Source organism: Solanum dulcamara, chromosome 2, assembly GCF_947179165.1.
Source record: "Solanum dulcamara chromosome 2, daSolDulc1.2, whole genome shotgun sequence".
In the NCBI taxonomy this organism is placed as follows: domain Eukaryota; kingdom Viridiplantae; phylum Streptophyta; class Magnoliopsida; order Solanales; family Solanaceae; genus Solanum; species Solanum dulcamara.
In genome coordinates this window covers 63,939,227-63,958,751 of record NC_077238.1, presented here as the reverse complement: position 1 = coordinate 63,958,751, position 19,525 = coordinate 63,939,227, and the positions used below count along the sequence as shown (strand labels likewise).

The window sequence follows — 19,525 nt, the reverse complement described above, 5'->3', positions numbered from 1 at the left end:
ATCCATCGATGACGTCACTGGTTTTTTCTACAGACTTGCATTCATTTGCATCGCATATCACCAGTATACTTGTTTGATGTTTGGTCCTCTGGTTTTATGAGGGATGGGGTTATGTTTGTCATTGTTTGTACCTTTGTGGGTATGGGCATCCGGTCGGTAATTATTTGATTATACTTGTACTTACCTCTAGTTGTATTGTAGTTAGTATGCAGAATGTCCTTGTTTGGACTTGTGGTTGGTTTGTTTTTGCTAGGTTCAGCTGGATTAGTCCGTAGTTGGCTATGTGTTTAACTGTTTATAGTTAGTATCCCATTCTTGAGTAGTTGACTCCTATGGTGCTTTATTATCATAAATAGGTTGGTTGGGGCTATCAAGTACGTTTCTTGACTCTGCTCTTTTTGCTAAATACCTTTTGCCTTATTTCTTGTCTACATTGTTTTAGTTCCTGACTAGTTACCTGTGTTGTATTTGCCTTGTTACTTGATATTTATACTTTCTTTATCTATGGAGCTCATTCGGCCTATGCCTACCGAGTAACATTCGTTGGTACTCATACTGCACTTTTTTATCCTGCTGATCATAGTATAGGTTATCTTTATTATTTTGGACGGGTACAGAACAACTGATGATTAAGAGATTGGGTGAGCTCTTGGCATTCGGAGTTATCGATTTCCAACTATTTTGGGCTAAGACTAGTATTTAGTTTATTTCAAAGACTGTCTATACCAATATTTTTATTTTAAAATCCTTGTATTCCTATTTAGATTTAGATGCTTAATTACTGACTGATGCCAAGTCTTGAGGTGGTTTCTTATTTCTAATTACTTTCTGCTTTATTGGTTCATCTTTAGCTTGATAACCCATTGCCTCTGATTCTGGCCCAAGGGTTAAGGGTTAGGCTTACCTAATGGAGGGTGTAAGCACGTGCCATCATGACCTGAGAAATCAGGTCATGGGAATTTGGTATTAGTTCTCTAGGTTAACCGACATCGTTTGTATTAGGAAAATGCCTAGTAGAGTCCTGAGGATCAGTTCAAAGACGTTCGTATCCTTTTTTCGAGAGGCTATAGGGCATTTCTAGGAAATTCTATTCTTGACTTTTTATCATGTGTCCTTGCTTTGAATAATTTCTAAAATTGATCCTTTGGAATCCACTACTTCTTAGATAGATGGAACTAGGTTTCTAGTGGACCCAGTCAGAGCATCATCATGTTTTACTAGAGCTTCGAAAGATGGTTCTCTGTCTAGAGAAAAGTTGGTAGTTCATCAATAGGGTTCATCATTAGTATTAGAGTATGTCATGGGATTTCTTGAGTAGGTTGGGAATAACCCCACATCATCTCCTACGAATCGAGTTATGAGTTGGGAGTTCATCAAGGGATTGTTGTTTTTACTTCATTTAGCATCAGAGCACTTTATAGAGGCTGGGTCTACCTTTTTCAAGATGTAAGACATATAAGGGCTATGGAGCAAGCATGTCTCGAGGCTTATAGAGATAGTGGAAAGAGTCCTTGCCATCAACATAGTGGTGAAAGCATCCCCCTTTAGGGAAAGTATCAGTTCAATGAGGGTCATCTTCCTTCTTAACCCATCAAGCCTACGACGGTAGCACCCTAGGTTCCAAGAGGTTTTGAGGTAGGTCATGGAGCTTATGGTGGGTATAGTGTAGGTTTGGGATCTAGAGGTTCATATTTTGGACATCTAGGTCATAGGGACCTAGTGCAGTCAGCTAAGGGCAGGGACATCTATGAAAGGCCCCATCAGAGGTTCTAGCTGGATAGATATCAGCAGGGTCAGCCTAGCCGGCCTGCTCAGACCACTCTACCAGTTACAGATTGCAGTCAGCCCCATCAGTGTGGTTATAATGCGGGCAGAGCTTGAGGGAATCAAATTCTCTCCCTTTCTACTGCGGTTAGGTTATTACAAGTCGTTCTTGTCAGGGATGTTATGGTTATAGAGAGTTTGATCACTCGACCAGGGATTGCCTAAGAGAGGGTTGATCCTTCAAACACTTATGGCTTCTTCTACTCATCATACCAGAGTTTTTGGTCCTTACCATATCTATGCATAGCCTGGTCACCGATCTAGAGAGTGTCCCCGACATGGGACTAGTGCACAGGTTTATCAGCCAGGTCAATCTCATGATTTTATGTCGCCTCCAATTATAGGTAGTGCTCAGATTATTAATGGAAGTACTTAAGGTGTTCAGGCTAAGTTAGGTCACAATCCATTCTATGCTTTTGTAGGTCGGCTAGAGGCTGAGGACCTTGGTATCTATTGTATTTTCTTGATTTCCTTGTTTTGCTATGGACTTGTCATTTTGTGTAGTTTTTTGGGGTTTTCATACTCATACATGCCTATTTGATTTGTTAGTTATCTCCTAAATTTTGTGGTTGCCTTATCTAGACTTTTGTGTATATGTTTCAGTGTTGTAGCTGATTTGTTTTAGTAGTGGATCGACTAGGTTGAGTTCTTGTTTTAAGTAGTGGCGGTTGAGAAACTCCCCATGCCTTTGCCTTGGTTGTTATGTTACGAGTTTATGGTTGGGCTAGTTAGTTTTCCCATTTTGTCTCCCTTACCATTGATTTTTTTGTGGTGCCTATCCTTGTTAGATGGGTGGCTGGACCAACTTGATTTGATCTGGGAGTGGTGATTTTAGAGGATCTGGTAGCTTTGAAGGTCACTTTAGTTGCTTGTTATCCCATTAGTAGGGGTTGAATTGCTGTTCTCACCATTGTGCTTAGCTAGATTTGCTTTGATTAGTAACCCTCCTCTGCCATTCTAGTTTTCTTGGCATATACGCTTGTCTCCATTTCCTGGCGTCGTTTGGTTCATAGTTGAAAAAATAGTTGTTAAGGTAGTATGTGAAGAAAGGTGTAACATCATTGGAGTTGCGGTAGGTTTCCCTTGTCGATTCCTCCTTGTACCTTATTAGTATTTTCAGTCCTTTGGCTGTAGAGTTGAGGCTTGCTCTTTGTTACCTACCTAGTTGGTTTCTTTGTAATAGTATCAGCATTTGGGTTTAATGATAGTTGGGATCTTTGTGGATGTTAGAGTTGGGAGTAAGTAGTGTAGACTTCTGTGGTGTGAACATCCTAGTGGTTCATCTCTTTCCCTTACCTTTGTCTTATTCCCAAATATAAAGTGGTGTTCCATTCGTTCAACTTGTTGAAACTATCTCTTTTGAGGGGTTTGGTGCTTAGTTGAGGCTAGTTGAGAATTTGGAAAGTGTGATCTCTCTTTGTACCCCGTTACTACTGTTATTAGTTCTCTGCCATTATGTTGGTAGATCTCAAGGTTTGGGCTTTCAGTATGAGTTGGAGCGGTGGTATTCGTGATTGGCTTTAGATATAGCCTAAGTTGTGGGAAGTTTATTAGAAGGTTCATCTACAGAATGGGGTCAGAGTAATTCATGAAGTCTATGATTTTGAACTTTTTAAAAAGCATGGTTTGCTTTTGGCATATTCGGTGGATTATGGTTCTTGTGAGTCGGAGTTAGTGTTCTAGGACCATTCCAGATCGGTTGTCCGTGGTTGTACACCGCTTACCAACTTGGTTTCCTATGACTAGAATAGTTGGCTCAAATTTAAGGTGGCTGAGTGGTTCGTGGTTATGTAGTGCCGGCATTTCAAAAGTTCTTATTCTCGAAGTAAGTCACTGGAGATAGGCTCAGTGAGACCGTATCATTCGTTGTATAATCATCCATTTGAGTGGGTTGTTCAGTTTCAGAAGATGAGTTTCAACTTGGATTATTGGTTTTTGAAGCTGGGAATGAAATTTTGGGCTTTGCCCTGGTTTGGTTTCTTTATTTTGGGTGTTGTCAGCCCTGGAGGTTTAGTTGTGGTATATGACTCTTTCTTGGGTTGTGTGGTGTGGTTCTGTTATCATGCTTCAGATGGTGTTGAAGGTTTTCAATAAAGCAAAGGGCTACCAGAATGCCCTTAGTGGATGAAAAAAGAGGGATTTGGAAGCACAAGGCAAGTATTTGGAATTTTTAGTTGAGTTACATCTGCCATGGCCCTTTATTTCTCATTTAAGAGGTTTTAGTGTGGTTTTGTATTTCCTCAGATAAATCTGTCATTTTTGGTCAAGTTTGGGCTAATTGAGTTAGAGTTGGAATCCAAAAAGGAATTAGAGGAGTTTTTGCGAGTTTGAAGTTAATATGATGATTTTCCTCTCAGTCTGAGTTTTATGATGGATTTGTTTGACCTAAGAGGGTGTTCAAGGGTCTGGCGGAGCGTGCAGGTCTAGTACCTTCATCTTTTCATGCCTTTAGGCTGAAACTGTATTTTTACTTTTGCGGACAAAAATTCTTTTAATAGTGGATATTTAATGACCCTCCAGGTCATTTCCTCAATTTTCTATCTTTTTAGCATTTACTGCTTTCATGTAGCGATCCAAAGTTATTTATGACTTGCTGGCACTGACAGTTCAGTCGCGTGGTCATTTATTTGGGTTTTATGCTTGTTTTCTTGTTTGGAGCTCTTGGATTTGAATTGTTGAATTGTGTCAAAACTCTAGGAAAATGACCATAGAACAGAATTTAGATGGTTCCATCAGCTCTGGAATGTCCAAATTAGGCTAGTTGTATGGTCGGCATGAGTATTGAGGCATTTGATGTGAGTTTGAGGCCATTTGGTGGTTTAGCCTTTGAAATTTGGCTTATGGTTGAATTTGGTCATAATTCTTAGTAAACACACTCGGATTTAAATTTCTCCAGGGCGGTAAGCTCTGAAATATTGAGTTTGGTCTAAAATTACCTTTCATGCATTTCTCGAGGCTTCTGGTCTCATTCTGAGCTTTCTTGTAGATTTTAGCTTATAATGGCGCTTGGGTGTAGGACCCATTTTTTTTCAAAATGACCTTGGATGAAAATTTTGAGTGCACCGTTGAGTCCAAAATATAGAATTTAATAGTGTCACGACCCAACCCCGTAGGCTGCGACTGGGGTCCAACCTGGACTTCCATATACATATCTATCAGCTGTGGTCAAGTCAGGTTATAGACACGTAATGCATATAAAATAAGTGTAGTCAAATCGGACTACAACCAACACAACGCCATACACCACCGGTGCACTCGTCAACCAAAAACTCATCACCTCAAACTCAAAGTGACCATACCTTGTTCGGAAGGCCGTTTTGGGAATGTCACACTCCCTCACCCGTAGTTGGTGATAGCCAAACCGAATGTCGATCTTGGAGAAGTGACTTGCCCCTTGCAATTGATCAAACAAGTCATCTATTCTAGGGAGTGGGTACTTGTTCTTAATGGTCATCTTATTTAATTGCCGGTAGTCTATGCACATTCGAAGTGACCCATCCTTCTTTCTCACAAATAGAACGGGAGCACCCCATGGAGAAATACTTGGTCTTATGAACCCTTTCTCTAACAAGTCCTTTAATTGTTCCTTCAACTCTTTCAATTCTGCTGGGGCCATACGGTAAGGAGGAATAGAGATAGGTTGGGTATCGGGGAGGAGATCGATACCAAAATCAACTTCCCTTTCGGGAGGGACACCGGGAAGGTCATCGGGAAAGACATCGGGGAATTCATTCACTATAGGAACCGGCTCAAGAGGAGGACTTTTGGAGTTGACATCCCTAACTCTCACAATGTGGTAAATACATCCCTTAGAATTCATTTTGCAGGCCTTAAGATAAGAAATAAACTAACCCTTCACCACCGAATCACGACCCTGCCATTCAATAATAGGCTCATTTGGAAATTGAAACTTGACTCGACGATTCCTACAATCTATGGAAGTATAAGATGCATGTAACCAATCCATCCCAAGAATGACATCAAAATCTATCATGTCAAGCTCAATGAGATCACAAGGAATAACTTTATGCAAGATAGACACAAGGCAACCCCTATAGACATTTCTAGCAATAACTGACTCACCAATAGGGGTAGACACCAAATAAGTCTCTTATAACATTTCAGGTAAAACATCAAATCTATTCGCAAGGAATGGAGTAACAAAAGATAAATTTGCACCCGGATCTAATAGTGCATACACATCAAAAGAAAAGACCTTTAATATACCAGTAATGACATTGGGTGCATCCTCAATCTCTTGTCTCCCATGTAAGGCATAAAAGCGGTTGGTGCGTTGGACACCTCCTTGGACTTGTTGACCATGAGCAATTTGGCCTTGAGGCCTACCACCACCATCGCTACAATCCTTAGCATGGTGACCCAGCTTGCCAAACTTAAAGCATGCATTGGAGCCGGCTAAGCATTCCCCTTTGTGAGTCATTCCACACTTCTTTCAAGCAGGAAAAGTTTGAGTAGCAACATTCTCTCTTGGTACCATTGGTTTACCACCCTTTTCCTTGTTGAACCTTGGAGGAGGAGTATTGGTGGAAGTTTGTCGCATAAATCGTTGCCCACCTTGGCTTTTGCCATTGTTTCCATAATCAGACCTTTGAAGGTTAAACCCTCCACCATCTACTCTAGCCTTTTTGAACCCCATTGATATCTCTCTAAGCTTCTGTTCTTCATTTTGTTCTGCGTAAGTCATTAACCGAGAGATGTCCATCTCCTTGACCAACATGGCCATTTTGCACTCCTTGGAAACCAGGCTTGAGACACCAGAAATAAACTTGCTCATCCTAGCACTTGGATCGGAGACCATGAAGGGAGCATACTTTGACAACTTAGTGAATTTGAGAGCATACTCCCTCACGCTCATACTCCCTTGATGGAGGTTGATGAACTCTTGGATTTTAGCCTCCCTTAGCTCCAATGGGAAGAAGTGGTCTAGGAAGGCACCTTTAAACTCTTTCCATCCTATCAGCCCTATTTCTTCATCCCTCTCAATAACCCATTGTTCGTACCACACTCGAGCCACACCTTTGAGTTGATAGTCCACTAGCTCAGCCTTCTCATTTGGTGGCACACCCATGATAGACACAATCCGATATACCTCATTAATAAACTCCATAGGGTCCTCATCTAGTTTAGAACCATTAAACTCGGGCGGATTCATCCTTTGGAAATCCTGAATCCTAAAGGCTAGATTTTGAATTTGAGGAGGAGGAACACCTAGATTCCCTTGGTTGGGTACGACTTGAGCTAACAAAGTAATAACACTACGAAACTCGGCATGGGTTAACCCGTCCTCATGATGTTGGGCATTGGGAACCGGAGGAGTTTTGTCCTCATTGTCAACCCTTGCTCTTCGAGGTGCTCTTCCAAGAGTCATTATCTAGAGAACACGAAATGGGTCGTTAGTTAAAGGAAATCTTAGGAAACTCTAAGGCATGATATGAATTTGAAAGAAGTGAAAATTTTCCTAAATGCCTCATAGTCTCCTCTTTATAATTGTGGCGCGCTTCATAACCATGAACAAGACCCTATTCGACGCGGTATGTTGGACTCCAAGGACCATTCAAAATCTCGGGCTCTGATACCAAGTTTGTCATGACCCAAGCCTAGGTCCTAGACGTGACATGGCGAATGAGGAACCCGAAAGTACCTCAAAAAAGCCTCTTAGCATTCTTTTAGCCTTTCATAGGTAATGATGATAAATAAACAAGCGAAAATCATAATAGTAAATCTTCAACTACATATGTCCAACAATACCTCTAACTATTAGATTTAATGGGGATAAGACAAGTCCCTAGCTCACCCTCAATCATAATAGAAGAAATGTCATAGCAAAATATCTCAACATATCATAAGCTAGAAAGATAAAAGAGTATTGTTCCTGAAACATGGGAACTCACCAAAAGTAGTCTTCAATGAAATCTCAACTGGCTACGTGGAGGAGAACGAGGAGGAGCACTGGTCCCTACATGGTAATATCATGTAGGCAAAAGAGTATGCGTTAGTACTTTCAATGTACTAAGTATGTAAGGATGCATGAACATTGAGGAAACTTTAAAACATTTATTTAATATGGAATATAATGTAATGCATGCATAATAAATCATATAAATATCCTTTAAAACATTCATTTTATGGGAAAATGACCATAACCGACATTTAAGACCATGCGAGCTATTACATGGAATCCAACATAACCCCCTACGTTGGCCGGGGAGACTACTTGTCAGGTAGAACTCCATCAACTTCATTCATTTCTTTAACTTTAACTTTAAGGGATTTCATGGATCCATTAGCCTAAGACTACAAGGGCTCCTATGTTGGCACATAGTTAATGAGACAAGGGGTTGCTACTAGGATTTCCTTACCGAATCCCACCTCAATACCTCATTCAGTGCTAAGTCAATCCCACAGAATAGTTTAATACTTTAAAATATTCATAGCATATAACTTGAGATTTCAAACATCATATTCGGTAGAATAGCTCATTAAAATATTTGAAAATTCACATATGCAAGAATTGTCCTTATTGCATAAAGAATCCATCATTCATATCATTTCATTATTCTTTATTTTCATAAGACTCTCTTTTGATCAAAGATATTGCTTTCACAAACATTCATTTTGAGTCAAGGCTTTCAAGTCAAACTTTATTAAAAACATAGTAAAACTAGGTGGGTTCAAATCACTTCAACTTGCAAATATGTATGTAAATAAATATACATAAATACTTTGAAATCCCTTAATTAAACATCATGCTTTAAACAACTCACTGTGAATTTCAAGAATCTTTAAATAGATAAATAGAGGAATTACTTGCAAACCATCAATTCATACATATGAAATTATGTCGCATCAAAATACACCAATAATCATTAGTTTAACCATGATTCATACTATTAAGTAAAAATAAGAATTACCATAAGAAAATATTACTTGAAATCAAAAGACTTAATTGAAAGAGTTTTTGGACTATATGGGTAGAAGAACCCATGGATAAACACCCACATAACTTAGAGTAGAGCTTAAAGAAAATAAATATAATTTATCATAGAATAAAAATAATTTAGACATAAGAGTGGAAGGAATACTCTCATTGAAGTCTTACATACCTAGAATCCGAAGCTTTAGTCGAAACCGAAGGACTTAATGAACACTCTTGAGTCTTAGCTTTTCTCCCCGCCGGAACGTTTTGTGTACTATCCGGAGTTATAAATCACCGGAATAGTATTTCTTCACTACTAAGAAATAAAACTATATTTGAGAATGAGTAAAGAAGTGTATAGAGAGAAGAGTTGTTTGAGAAAGCTTGATGAATAAAATGAGGAAATAAGGTAGGTATTTATAGGTGTGGAGGAAGGACCTAACAATAAATAAAATATTTATAAAGAAAAAAATCTGAAAATTTAATGGAAAATTGTGATGTCATGGGTGAAGTTAAATGGAGGACAATTGATGTCATGAGTGATGTCAAATGTATCTATATCTTTCCGTGGCAGGTGAGATGAGTTCTTTTTAACAGAATACTCTTCTTCGGAGTTGCGTTTGAATATGATAAATTCCTTATTAGGATTTGGTGTCTATGGAAGTCTAGTTTCATATCGTTTAAGAATCAACCAATTTGGATAAAACTACAGTGAGATACGATCTTGCTTCTATAAATACTCCATTCCATCACAACATCCTATCTTGCAACAATTAATTTATTTGACCTACTTAACCTCTGAAAAATTAAAATATGGTCTTCACAAAAGTTGTAGGTAATGATCTTATGGTTACGCAAAAATATTAATCACCTAATTTGGATAATCCTATGAAAAATTATGACCAAAATACAGAGGCTGTATCATTTTTAGGCAAGAATTGAAACATCGTATACAACATTTTTAGGGGATGTTACAAGCCTCTTTCATTTGTATCACCTCCTGAAAGGACACGCAAGCCGACAAGGCTGCCATAACATAATAGCATATATGATATATCATGTACACACAACTGAGTCAAACTGATATACACAACCCACATATACATGTCTACAGACCTCTAACAATATTAATGACAATATATACCGGGACAGTGCCCCCGCCGTACCCCTGAATAACAAAATAATACTACACATCAACGGCCAGTGCCAAGAACTAGGCTCCGATACAATGGAGCTTCTTCCAGCTGAGCTGAGCAGAATCCTAAGCTGACGGACTCAAAAATTTGTATCTGTACCTGCGGGCATGAAACACAGCCCCCAAAGAAAGGGGGTCAGTACGATATATATACTGAGTATGTAAAACATAACATAATATAACTGGAAGCATATATGAGATAGAGGAACAGGAGATAAAATGTCAAATCAGAAATCTGTAGTTGTACTTTGTGAATTGCAAATGCATGCATGTTCAAATTATACCATATAGCCGACCCTACTAGGGATCCGGTGAATACATCTGTAAAACCATCATAGGCCCCATGCCATCACCACCTTATTACAACACATCATCATATCATCACATATATACATACGTACCCAGCCCTCTAGTGAGGGATGGTGGACAATGTAGTAAATTGTGCACGATTACTATTCCCGGCTTGGGCGCGATGAAAGAAGTGTTACAGTATACACGAGTAGAGTAGTGAGAAACAAAACACAGTTTAAATCATTAACGGAGACTCAATGAAGTCATCAGGTGAATCATCCCTGGAGATTAGGGTAGAAAGTATCTGACGTATACCCTATAAATGTCACTAAGGACTATGTAAAAGGGAGTTTTGGAAATCCTAGACATATACCAGTATGAAATATCGTATAGTAGTCTGAGCATTGGTTATCTCAGAGCCTTTCTTTTTTTTTTACAAAAAAGAGCTTAGTCGAATCAATCGTTATACAGTCATATAGAAGACTCGAGGAGTAGGAGTTTAACTACTTTAAAAGTCTTAACATCCAGAAGTGATCAAGAGTCCTGAAGTCATATTCAGAACCTAAGAGTGAAGTTGCCCTAAATCTTTCATCATCCATAGCCTACATCTAAGACATGCCAAAAAGGAAAAGAAAAGATAGGCTTTACATACCTATGTTAAAAACATGCCAAGAGAGAGCTTCACATACCTCTTATGAGTTAGTCTTTATCCCGTTCGCCTCATCGTCCTTTGAACCTATTCAACATGAAAGTAATACAAATATCAACCACTCTTAGCTTTCTAGTATCTTAGGTTGCACCTTAGTATTCATGGAATCTATTTCCTTGTTCGTCTCCTCGACTAGTTCTTTAATTAGTTAAGGCGTTAACAAAAATTGGGCATTACCTCCCCTATAACGTACCCTATCCAAATTTCCAATTAGATCCCTAAACACTACAGCCAACCAAAGACAACAGCCTGTAGAATATGTTTAGGCAATTCACACCAACAATATACAACATAAACTCCAAATGACTCGCTCAAAATTATGATATCAAAATAAGGTGTCTAGCCTTTATTTTATAACACATTTAATTATACGAAATAAGGGGTCGTGTGGCTGCAACCAGAAGCACACACACCCCTTTTAGAATACATTTAGGCCTGCAACACACCCCCAAATACCTGTAATAGCACACCACAAGGACAATACTTTACTTCGACGATAATTTAACTATAACAACTCCAATTTAGATTGTCTTCGACGTCAAGCATTTCTATGACATTTTCACATTTCCTTCCACCTATAGGGAATTTAAAAAACTCCATAAAAACACCATAAATTCCAAATTGAAAGGAGAAATCTTACCTTACTCGAAATTGGCCAAAACTCGCCAAAACTGCATCTCGGAAACTTCTTGGTGTGCTGAATTGGGATGGACTATTTGTGTCCCTTTTCCTCTGACCCAAATTGGAGTTTTATGGTATCTAACACCATTATATAACTATGGGAAACCTCAAATAATTAATTCATAGAACTAAACTCGGAGGCTTACCTTGGCAGCCCCAACCCGTAGCCCCTCTAGCTTGTACCTCTAGCATTTTCGTTTAGTTTTCTCTTATTAGTTACAAGTGTAAAACTGAAGATATGGTTCTGTATACATCATAAGGTACATATATACACCCCCATGTAGTTGAGGAACACCTTAGATAATGAATTCACGATGAAAAATTGAAGAACTTACCTTTAATTTCTCAAGACCATGGCTGCCTTGTTCCTTGTCCTTCTTCACGTTTTTTCTCTCAAAGTTCTTGGCTGATTTTTGGAGAATGAAAAAGTTAAGAGTCACATAATACATATATATACACCTCTTTAGAAAGTGCCATATGGCAGCCCCCTAGGGTGACACGTGGCAGCCTCCTAGGGTGACACCTCAACCCATGTGGCCAATCACATACTGCCATATGGCAGTGGGGTCCACCACAAGCTGCTGCATCACCTACTTGACCCTAAGTAGGTGCATCACCTTCTGTTCCATGTAGGTGCATCACCTACTTGCTTCGAGTAGGTACGTCGTTTCTTTATTTCTCTTTCATGAGCTCGTAATCCCATCTTACTTCAAGAGCATATGCACTTCTTGCTACTTAAGCTCGACATGTAACTAAGTAGCTTAAGTGTGTAGAACTTCTAAGTTAGTAGCTTCCGTAGGTAAATCGAGTCCTACAACTCATTACTTGGCCTCCAATTCCTTCTGGATTCTTATGTCTCTATTTCCAACCTTCTGTACTACGGGGTATCACATTCTCCCCTCCTTAGAGTCGTTTGATAGTGTCTGGATAGTAGGGGTCTCATGGCTACTTTCAAGAAGACTAGGAACACATTTCAAGGTTCAAAAGTGCGGGGTGTAACATCCTTCCCCCTTTAGAACATTCATCCCCTAATGTTAAAAAAACTTCTCTTAGAACTTTATACAGAGTATAGGGAGATTCTTTGCTATTGCCATAACACATAATCCCATCTAAGTACTTAATATACGAGTTTCAGGAGTTGGGTTACCTGTAGACATCGGGAAGAGGTGCGAATACTTGTGTTTTATGTTCTCTTCAGCTTTCCAGTTCATCCTGTTTCTGGTTTTTGTTTTGCCACAATACTTTGACGGAAGTCATGTCCTTATTCACAACCTTCTAATTTGCCATTCTAAGATGGTTATAGGTTGTTCCTCGGAGGATTCCATTTCGTGTACATCATCTATGGGACACACTCTGGGTGGATCACTAGTACATTATAAAGTATCCTTATCAGACGTATTGGGCATATAGTTTCATAATTAGGTGGTAAGTTTAACTTACGGGCAACGTTTCCTATCTTACAAGTAATTTGATACCGTCTAATATATTTTGGGTTAAGTTTCCTTTTTTGGGTGACTCTGTTATGAACATCCAATCATCAATTTGAACCTTGTATGTCGATGGCGATTATCTGTATATAATTTTTTTGACTCTGGGCTGCTAATCCTTAGCTTGCTCAATCATGTCGGGGCCTTTTAGCTTAGTCTCTCTAACATTACCCCATCCAATAGGGGACTTACACATCTTGCTCTACCAGTCTTGTACGGGGCCATTGGGATACTAGAGTAGTAGTTATTATGGTGGGCAACTTGATAAGTGATGGATAATTATCCCAGCTACCTTTGACGTTAACAACACTAGCTCATGACATATGTTTTAGCGTTTAAATAGTATGCTTTAGTTTGTTCGTCAGGTTTGAGGGTAAAGTAGTGTACAAAGACTTATGTGTCTTCCCAGTTTTTTTCGCGGACTGATTCTCGGTAGTTAACTATAACTTGGGCTCATTCGTCTGGGATAATAGCTATGGGGACTCTGTAAGGTCCTACCAGTCTTTTACCCTATAATTTTACACCTTCTCGGTTGAGTAGGTACCCTTTGATTGAAGGAGCATGGGCTAATATCGTTAATCCCTAGGTAACATTCCCTCCAGAGTCATCTGTCGATAGAGTGTGAAGTGAGTCTTATAGCCCTGGTTATATTATGGAATTTTCGATCTCGTGTATTACTTCCTGTCTTCCGTAAATAACATCAATTGGTACCCTTACCTTTTGGGTTGTGCTTTTTGCCCCTCAGAGTTGGCTGCCAAGTGGTGTCGAAATTCCCCCGCCCACTAGCCCATATATCCATTTTGTGGGTTGCCTCTCATTAACTGGTACTACGTTAAAGAACTGTGGCATTCGAGTGCGTCGTCAGTTAGCAATTAGCTAATCCTTCTTGTCTTTCTTAAGTCCTTTTTACAATACCCTCAACGTAACTTATAGTAATCCAAGTACATAATCTCCTGTCATTTCTCCGCCGCTAGTTCAGATTCTTCCATCTCGCGCGACCACACCCGCACTATCGCACTAAATTCCACCAGAATTTAGAAGTTAAGCGTGCTTGGGTGACAGAAATACTGGGATGGGTGATCTCCTTGGGAAGTCCTCATGTCGCGTTTCATGGTAATCCTTGCAATAATGTGCGGGGCACTCAACTTAGCCCAAGATTTATCTTAGCATCGTCTCACCAATCTTTATGTGTTGCCTTGCCCTTTCCTCTGTTAACTTGCAACCGATATAGGGGTAGATCTTTAGTTCAACTACGACCATGTCTTTTTTTGGTTATTTTGGTTTAACTCCTTCTATTGTGTTCACCTCTTTTTGTACGCATCCATTCATTAGGGTTAGATACCGAGTAGTGCTAAAGTTCATTCATATAGTGACCTCTAGAGCCACTTTGAGTTCTGTCTATCCTTAGCTGACATAGTTTTAAAGGAATTTGACATATAATCTTGCCAATCCTATAGTAACCAGTTAGTCCTGTCCGTCTTATTTACACCCTTTCACAATTTTTCCTTACCCCCGCTTGTAACCTTCTTGACACATTCTCGTGTCCTTTTTTACCTTTACGAGAATATGAGAGAGTACAAGAAATACCTTGTCACACCTCTTTCTATTTCCTTATTTACTCCTTGCTCATCTTATCTCCTACCATAAGAGTCTTGCTATTTCTTTTCCTTGGTTATTTATCTATCGCAATATCATTTGCGACCAACTCTACAACTAATATATAGATTTTGATCTAGCATGCTGTCATTATCCTTCATAGTGTCCCTTGAGTTATTAGATATTCTTTCATTGGTATATTCTTTTTCTTTTATACGTGCCCACCTTCTAGTGTTATATCATTCAGGGTCTCGTCAAAACTTCTTAATGCTATCTTACACACCATTCTGACTTCTATCTAATTACTAGTGGCTTCCAGATCTTTCTAACTTGGTTCAACAAGGGATCTTATTATAGTTTACACATCCGTCTCAAGCATGTTGCCCCATCAATTGCCTCCATCTTACCCTGGTAGTCCTCTCACTTGCTTCCCCCCTTTAGAGGGTACTTATACTTTTACCTTCTTATACCTTGCTCTATCTCTCTAGGTCCAGTCTCAAATTCGTTTGGTTTCCTTCCCCAATCTACTTAGTACTGCATCATGTCCTCATTTTTCCGTACATTTTATAACCTGATTATCCACGTACGGAACCTTGGCAAAATCACAAAGCGACTGGAACCTTTCCATACATAGTGTGACATCTCCTATATTAATCTGTACTTAAGTAATGGGACCCCTAGAACAATTCGCCCAAGGCCATATTCTACTTATCCTTATAAAAGTTAATATACACTTGTAGCCATTCTAAATTTTCTTTTAACTAGGCAACATTTGTATTCCGACATTCATTGTCCACTGTTCTCTTGGAGTAGTGGCTTTCCCAACCTATATCCTTTGTTTCTTAAGATGCGTGGAAGTTGTGCCATTTATTCCTTAAGTTTGCCGTCTTTGTCTCTTAAGAGTTCCATTATTTTCGAGGCGAAGTTGTATACGTGCATTACTCTTTTATACCTTATATCCCTTACCCTTACTGTGTAGCTAACACAGGCTTTTAACTTAGTCAACATATACAAAGTGCGCCTTACTAGTGGTCCTACTTTATCCCTGTATAATTGTATCACACCGTTCAATTCATACTTACATATCTCTTTTTTAGTTTGCACTCACATTCAGTTCCTGACATCTCTTTGAGGTGCTTCTGTCCGAAGCTCTTTCCGTAATTAGTCGGTGGAGAACTATAAATTGTTATCGTAAACCATTTTCCAACCATTGTTGGAAGAAACTAGAGTCTCTTAATCATCACAGTACTTCTCTTAATACTTGACCTACCTGGTTTCCTTCTGAGTTTATCCTCGAATTATGAACAACTTATCTAATTTACAACTAGGAGTTGGGGGCTTGGTACTTTCAAAATGATTGAAGCTCAATTACTGGACATCTTACCCTTCAACCTGAGCTTCTCTTTTTTTTACAGCACAATTACAGCTGAAGATACTATGGTATAAACTGTGTTGCTCAGGCAGACTTTTGTTTCTCTAAAATAAACTCCCCCAAGTAAAAAGGGTATCCCTTATTGATGACATAAAGAGTGCTTGTTACAGCTTTAATTTGGCATAATATGGGTACTCAGTATCAATTTCCAAGACATGTTATAAAGCTATATTTTATTCTTTTTTTCTCGTTTTGGGAAAATTTCGGCAGAGTTTCCTCTACACTTCTTACTATCCCACAACCCGCACGCAAAAAATACCAACAATGCCTCACAGGGCTAACACATAGATATATTCATATTATATCACAGCCACACAGGGCTTTCAATATCATCTCATATCGTAGCCATACAGGGCTTTCAATATCATCTCATATCGTAGCCACACAGGGCTTTCAACGTCAATTATAATATAAAAACATTAGAATTACCTCATATGTCCAACTTCAAACTGCATCTATTGCATTTTCCCATCTACTTTTCTCTTCAGTTTTGGACTTTACATTTCAATCACATGTCAATACCTTACCCAACAGATATATTTCGTGCCTTTACTTTACTTATCTGCGTGCTTTGTAACTTCCCATGTCGTCAATTACTTCCTTTTGTTGATATCGTCCTTCTGTTAAGATCCAAGATTAGTATAAGGAGATTTTCCTACGACTCAGATCTATAGCACGATCTCAGATGTTAAAGAAAAGTAACATCCTAAATGTCCTGTAGCCTCCTATTTATAGATGTGGCATGCAACACATCGATAATTAAGACTCTACTAGACACGGTCTGCAGACACTCCAAGGATGAACTGCTCTGATACCACTTCTGTCACGACCCAATCCCGTAGGCTGCAACCAGGGTCCGACCTGGACCCCGGTATACATATCTATCAGTTGTGGTCAAGTCAGGTTATAGACACGTAATGCATATAAAATAAGTATAGTCAAACCAGACTATAACCAACACAACGCCATGCATCATAGCCCTATTGGGCGATAACATTTTTATAAACCTGTAGCCTCTTTCATTTGTATCACCTCCTGAAAGGGAACACAAGCCGACAAGGCTGTCATAACATAACAGCATATATCATACATCATGTAGACCTAGCTGAGTCAAACTGACATACACAACCCACATATATATGTCTGCAGACCTCTAACAATATTAATAACAACATATAGCGGGACAGTGCCCCCGCCGTACCCCTGAATAACAAAATAATACTACACATCAATGGCCAATGCCAACAACTAGGATTCAATACAATGGAGCCTCTTCCAGTTGAGCTGAGCGGAATCCTAAGCTAACGAACTCCAAAATCTGTATCTGTACCTACGGGCATGAAACGCAGCCCCCCAAAGAAAGGTGGTCAGTACGATATATGTACTGAGTATGTAAAACATAACATAATGCAACTAGAAGCATATCTGAGATAGAGGAATAGGGGATAAAATGTCAAATCAGAAATTGGTACTTATACTCTGTGAATTACAAAAGCATGCATGTTCAAATTATACCATATAGCCGGTCCTACCAGGGATCCAATGAATACATCTGTAAAACCATCATAGGCCCCATGCCATCACCACCTTATTACAAAACATCATCAGATCATCACATTTATACCTACGTACCCGGCCCTCTAGTGAAAGGCGGTGGACAATATAGTGAATTATGCACGATTACTATTCCCAGCCTGGGCGCGATGAAAGAAGTGTTACAGTATACACGAGTAGAGTAGTGAGAAACAAAACACAGTTTAAATCATTAACGTAGACTCAATGAAGTCATCAGGTGAATCATCCCTGGAGATTAGGGTAGAAAGTATCTGACGTATACCCTCTAAATGTCACTAAGGACTATGTAAAAGGGAGTTTTGGAAATCCTAGACATATACTAGTATGAATTATCGTATAGCAGTTCGAGCATTGGTTATCTTAGAGCCTTTCTTTTTTTTACAAAAAAGAGCTTAGTCGAATCAATCGTTATACAGTCATATAGAAGACTCGAGGAGTAGGAGTTTAACTACTTTAAAAGTCTTAACATCCAGAAGTGATCAAGAGTCCTGAAGTCATATTCAGAACCTAAGAGTGAAGTTGCCCTGAAGCTTTCATCATCCATAGCCCACATCTAAGACATGCCAAAAAGAAAGAGAAAAGATAGGCTTTACATACCTATGTCAAAAACATGCCAAGAGAGAGCTTCACATACCTCTTATGAGTTAGTCTTTATCCTGTTCGCCTCATCTTCCTTTGAACCTATTCAACATGAAAGTAATACGAATATCAACCACTCTTAGCTTTCTAGTATCTTAGGTTGCACCTTAGTATTCATGGAATCTATTTCCTTGTTCGTCTACTCGACTAGTTCTTTAATTAGTTAAGGCGTTAACAAAAATTGGGCATCACCTCCTCTATAACGTGCCCTATCCAAATTTCCAATTAGATCCCTAAACACTACATCCAAACAACAACAACCTGCAGCATATGTTTAAGAAATTCACACCAACAAAATACAACATAAACTCCAAACGACTCGCTCAAAATTATGATATCAAAATTGGGTGTCTAGCCTTTATTTTGTAGCACCTTTAATTATACAAAATTAGGGGTTGTGTGGCTGCAACCAGAAGCGCCCATACCCCTTTTAGAATACATTTAGGTCCTGCAACACACACCCAAATACCTGCAACAGCACACCACATGGACAACACTTTACTTCGACGACAATTTAACTATAACGACTCCAATTTAGATTGTCTTCGACGTCAAGAATTTCTATGACATTTTCACATTTCCTTCCACCTATAGGGAATTTAAAAAACTCCATAAAAACACCATAAATTCCAAATTGAAAGGAGAAATCTTACCTTACTCAAAATTGGCCAAAACTCGCCAAAACTGCATCTCGAAAACTTCTTGGTGTGCTGAATTGGGATGGACTATTTGTGTCCCTTTTCCTCTGAACCAAATTAGAGTTTTATGTTATCTAACACCATTATATAACCATGGAAGACCTCAAATAATTAATTCATAGAAAGAAACTCGGAGGCTTACCTTGGCAGCCCCAACCCGTAGCCCCTCTAGCTTGTACCTCTAGCATTTTCGTTTAGTTTTCTCTTATTAGTTACAAGTGTAAAACTGAAGATATGGTTCTGTATACATCATAAGGTACATATATACACCCCCATGTAGTTGAGGAACACCTTAGATAATGAATTCACGATGAAAAATTGAAGAACTTACCTTTAATTTCTCAAGACCATGGCTGCCTTGTTCCTTGTCCTTCTTCACGTTTTTTCTCTCAAAGTTCTTGGCTGATTTTTGGAGAATGAAAAAGTTAAGAGTCACATAATACATATATATACACCTCTTT

General features: G+C 39.0%; 1 pseudogene; it reads left to right on the top strand.

Annotated features, from left to right (window-relative positions):
* The first annotated feature begins 14,114 nt into the window (after nt 1-14,114).
* On the top strand, nt 14,115-14,234 carry LOC129881257 (5S ribosomal RNA; annotated as a pseudogene).
* Nucleotides 14,235-19,525: the final 5,291 nt, after the last annotated feature.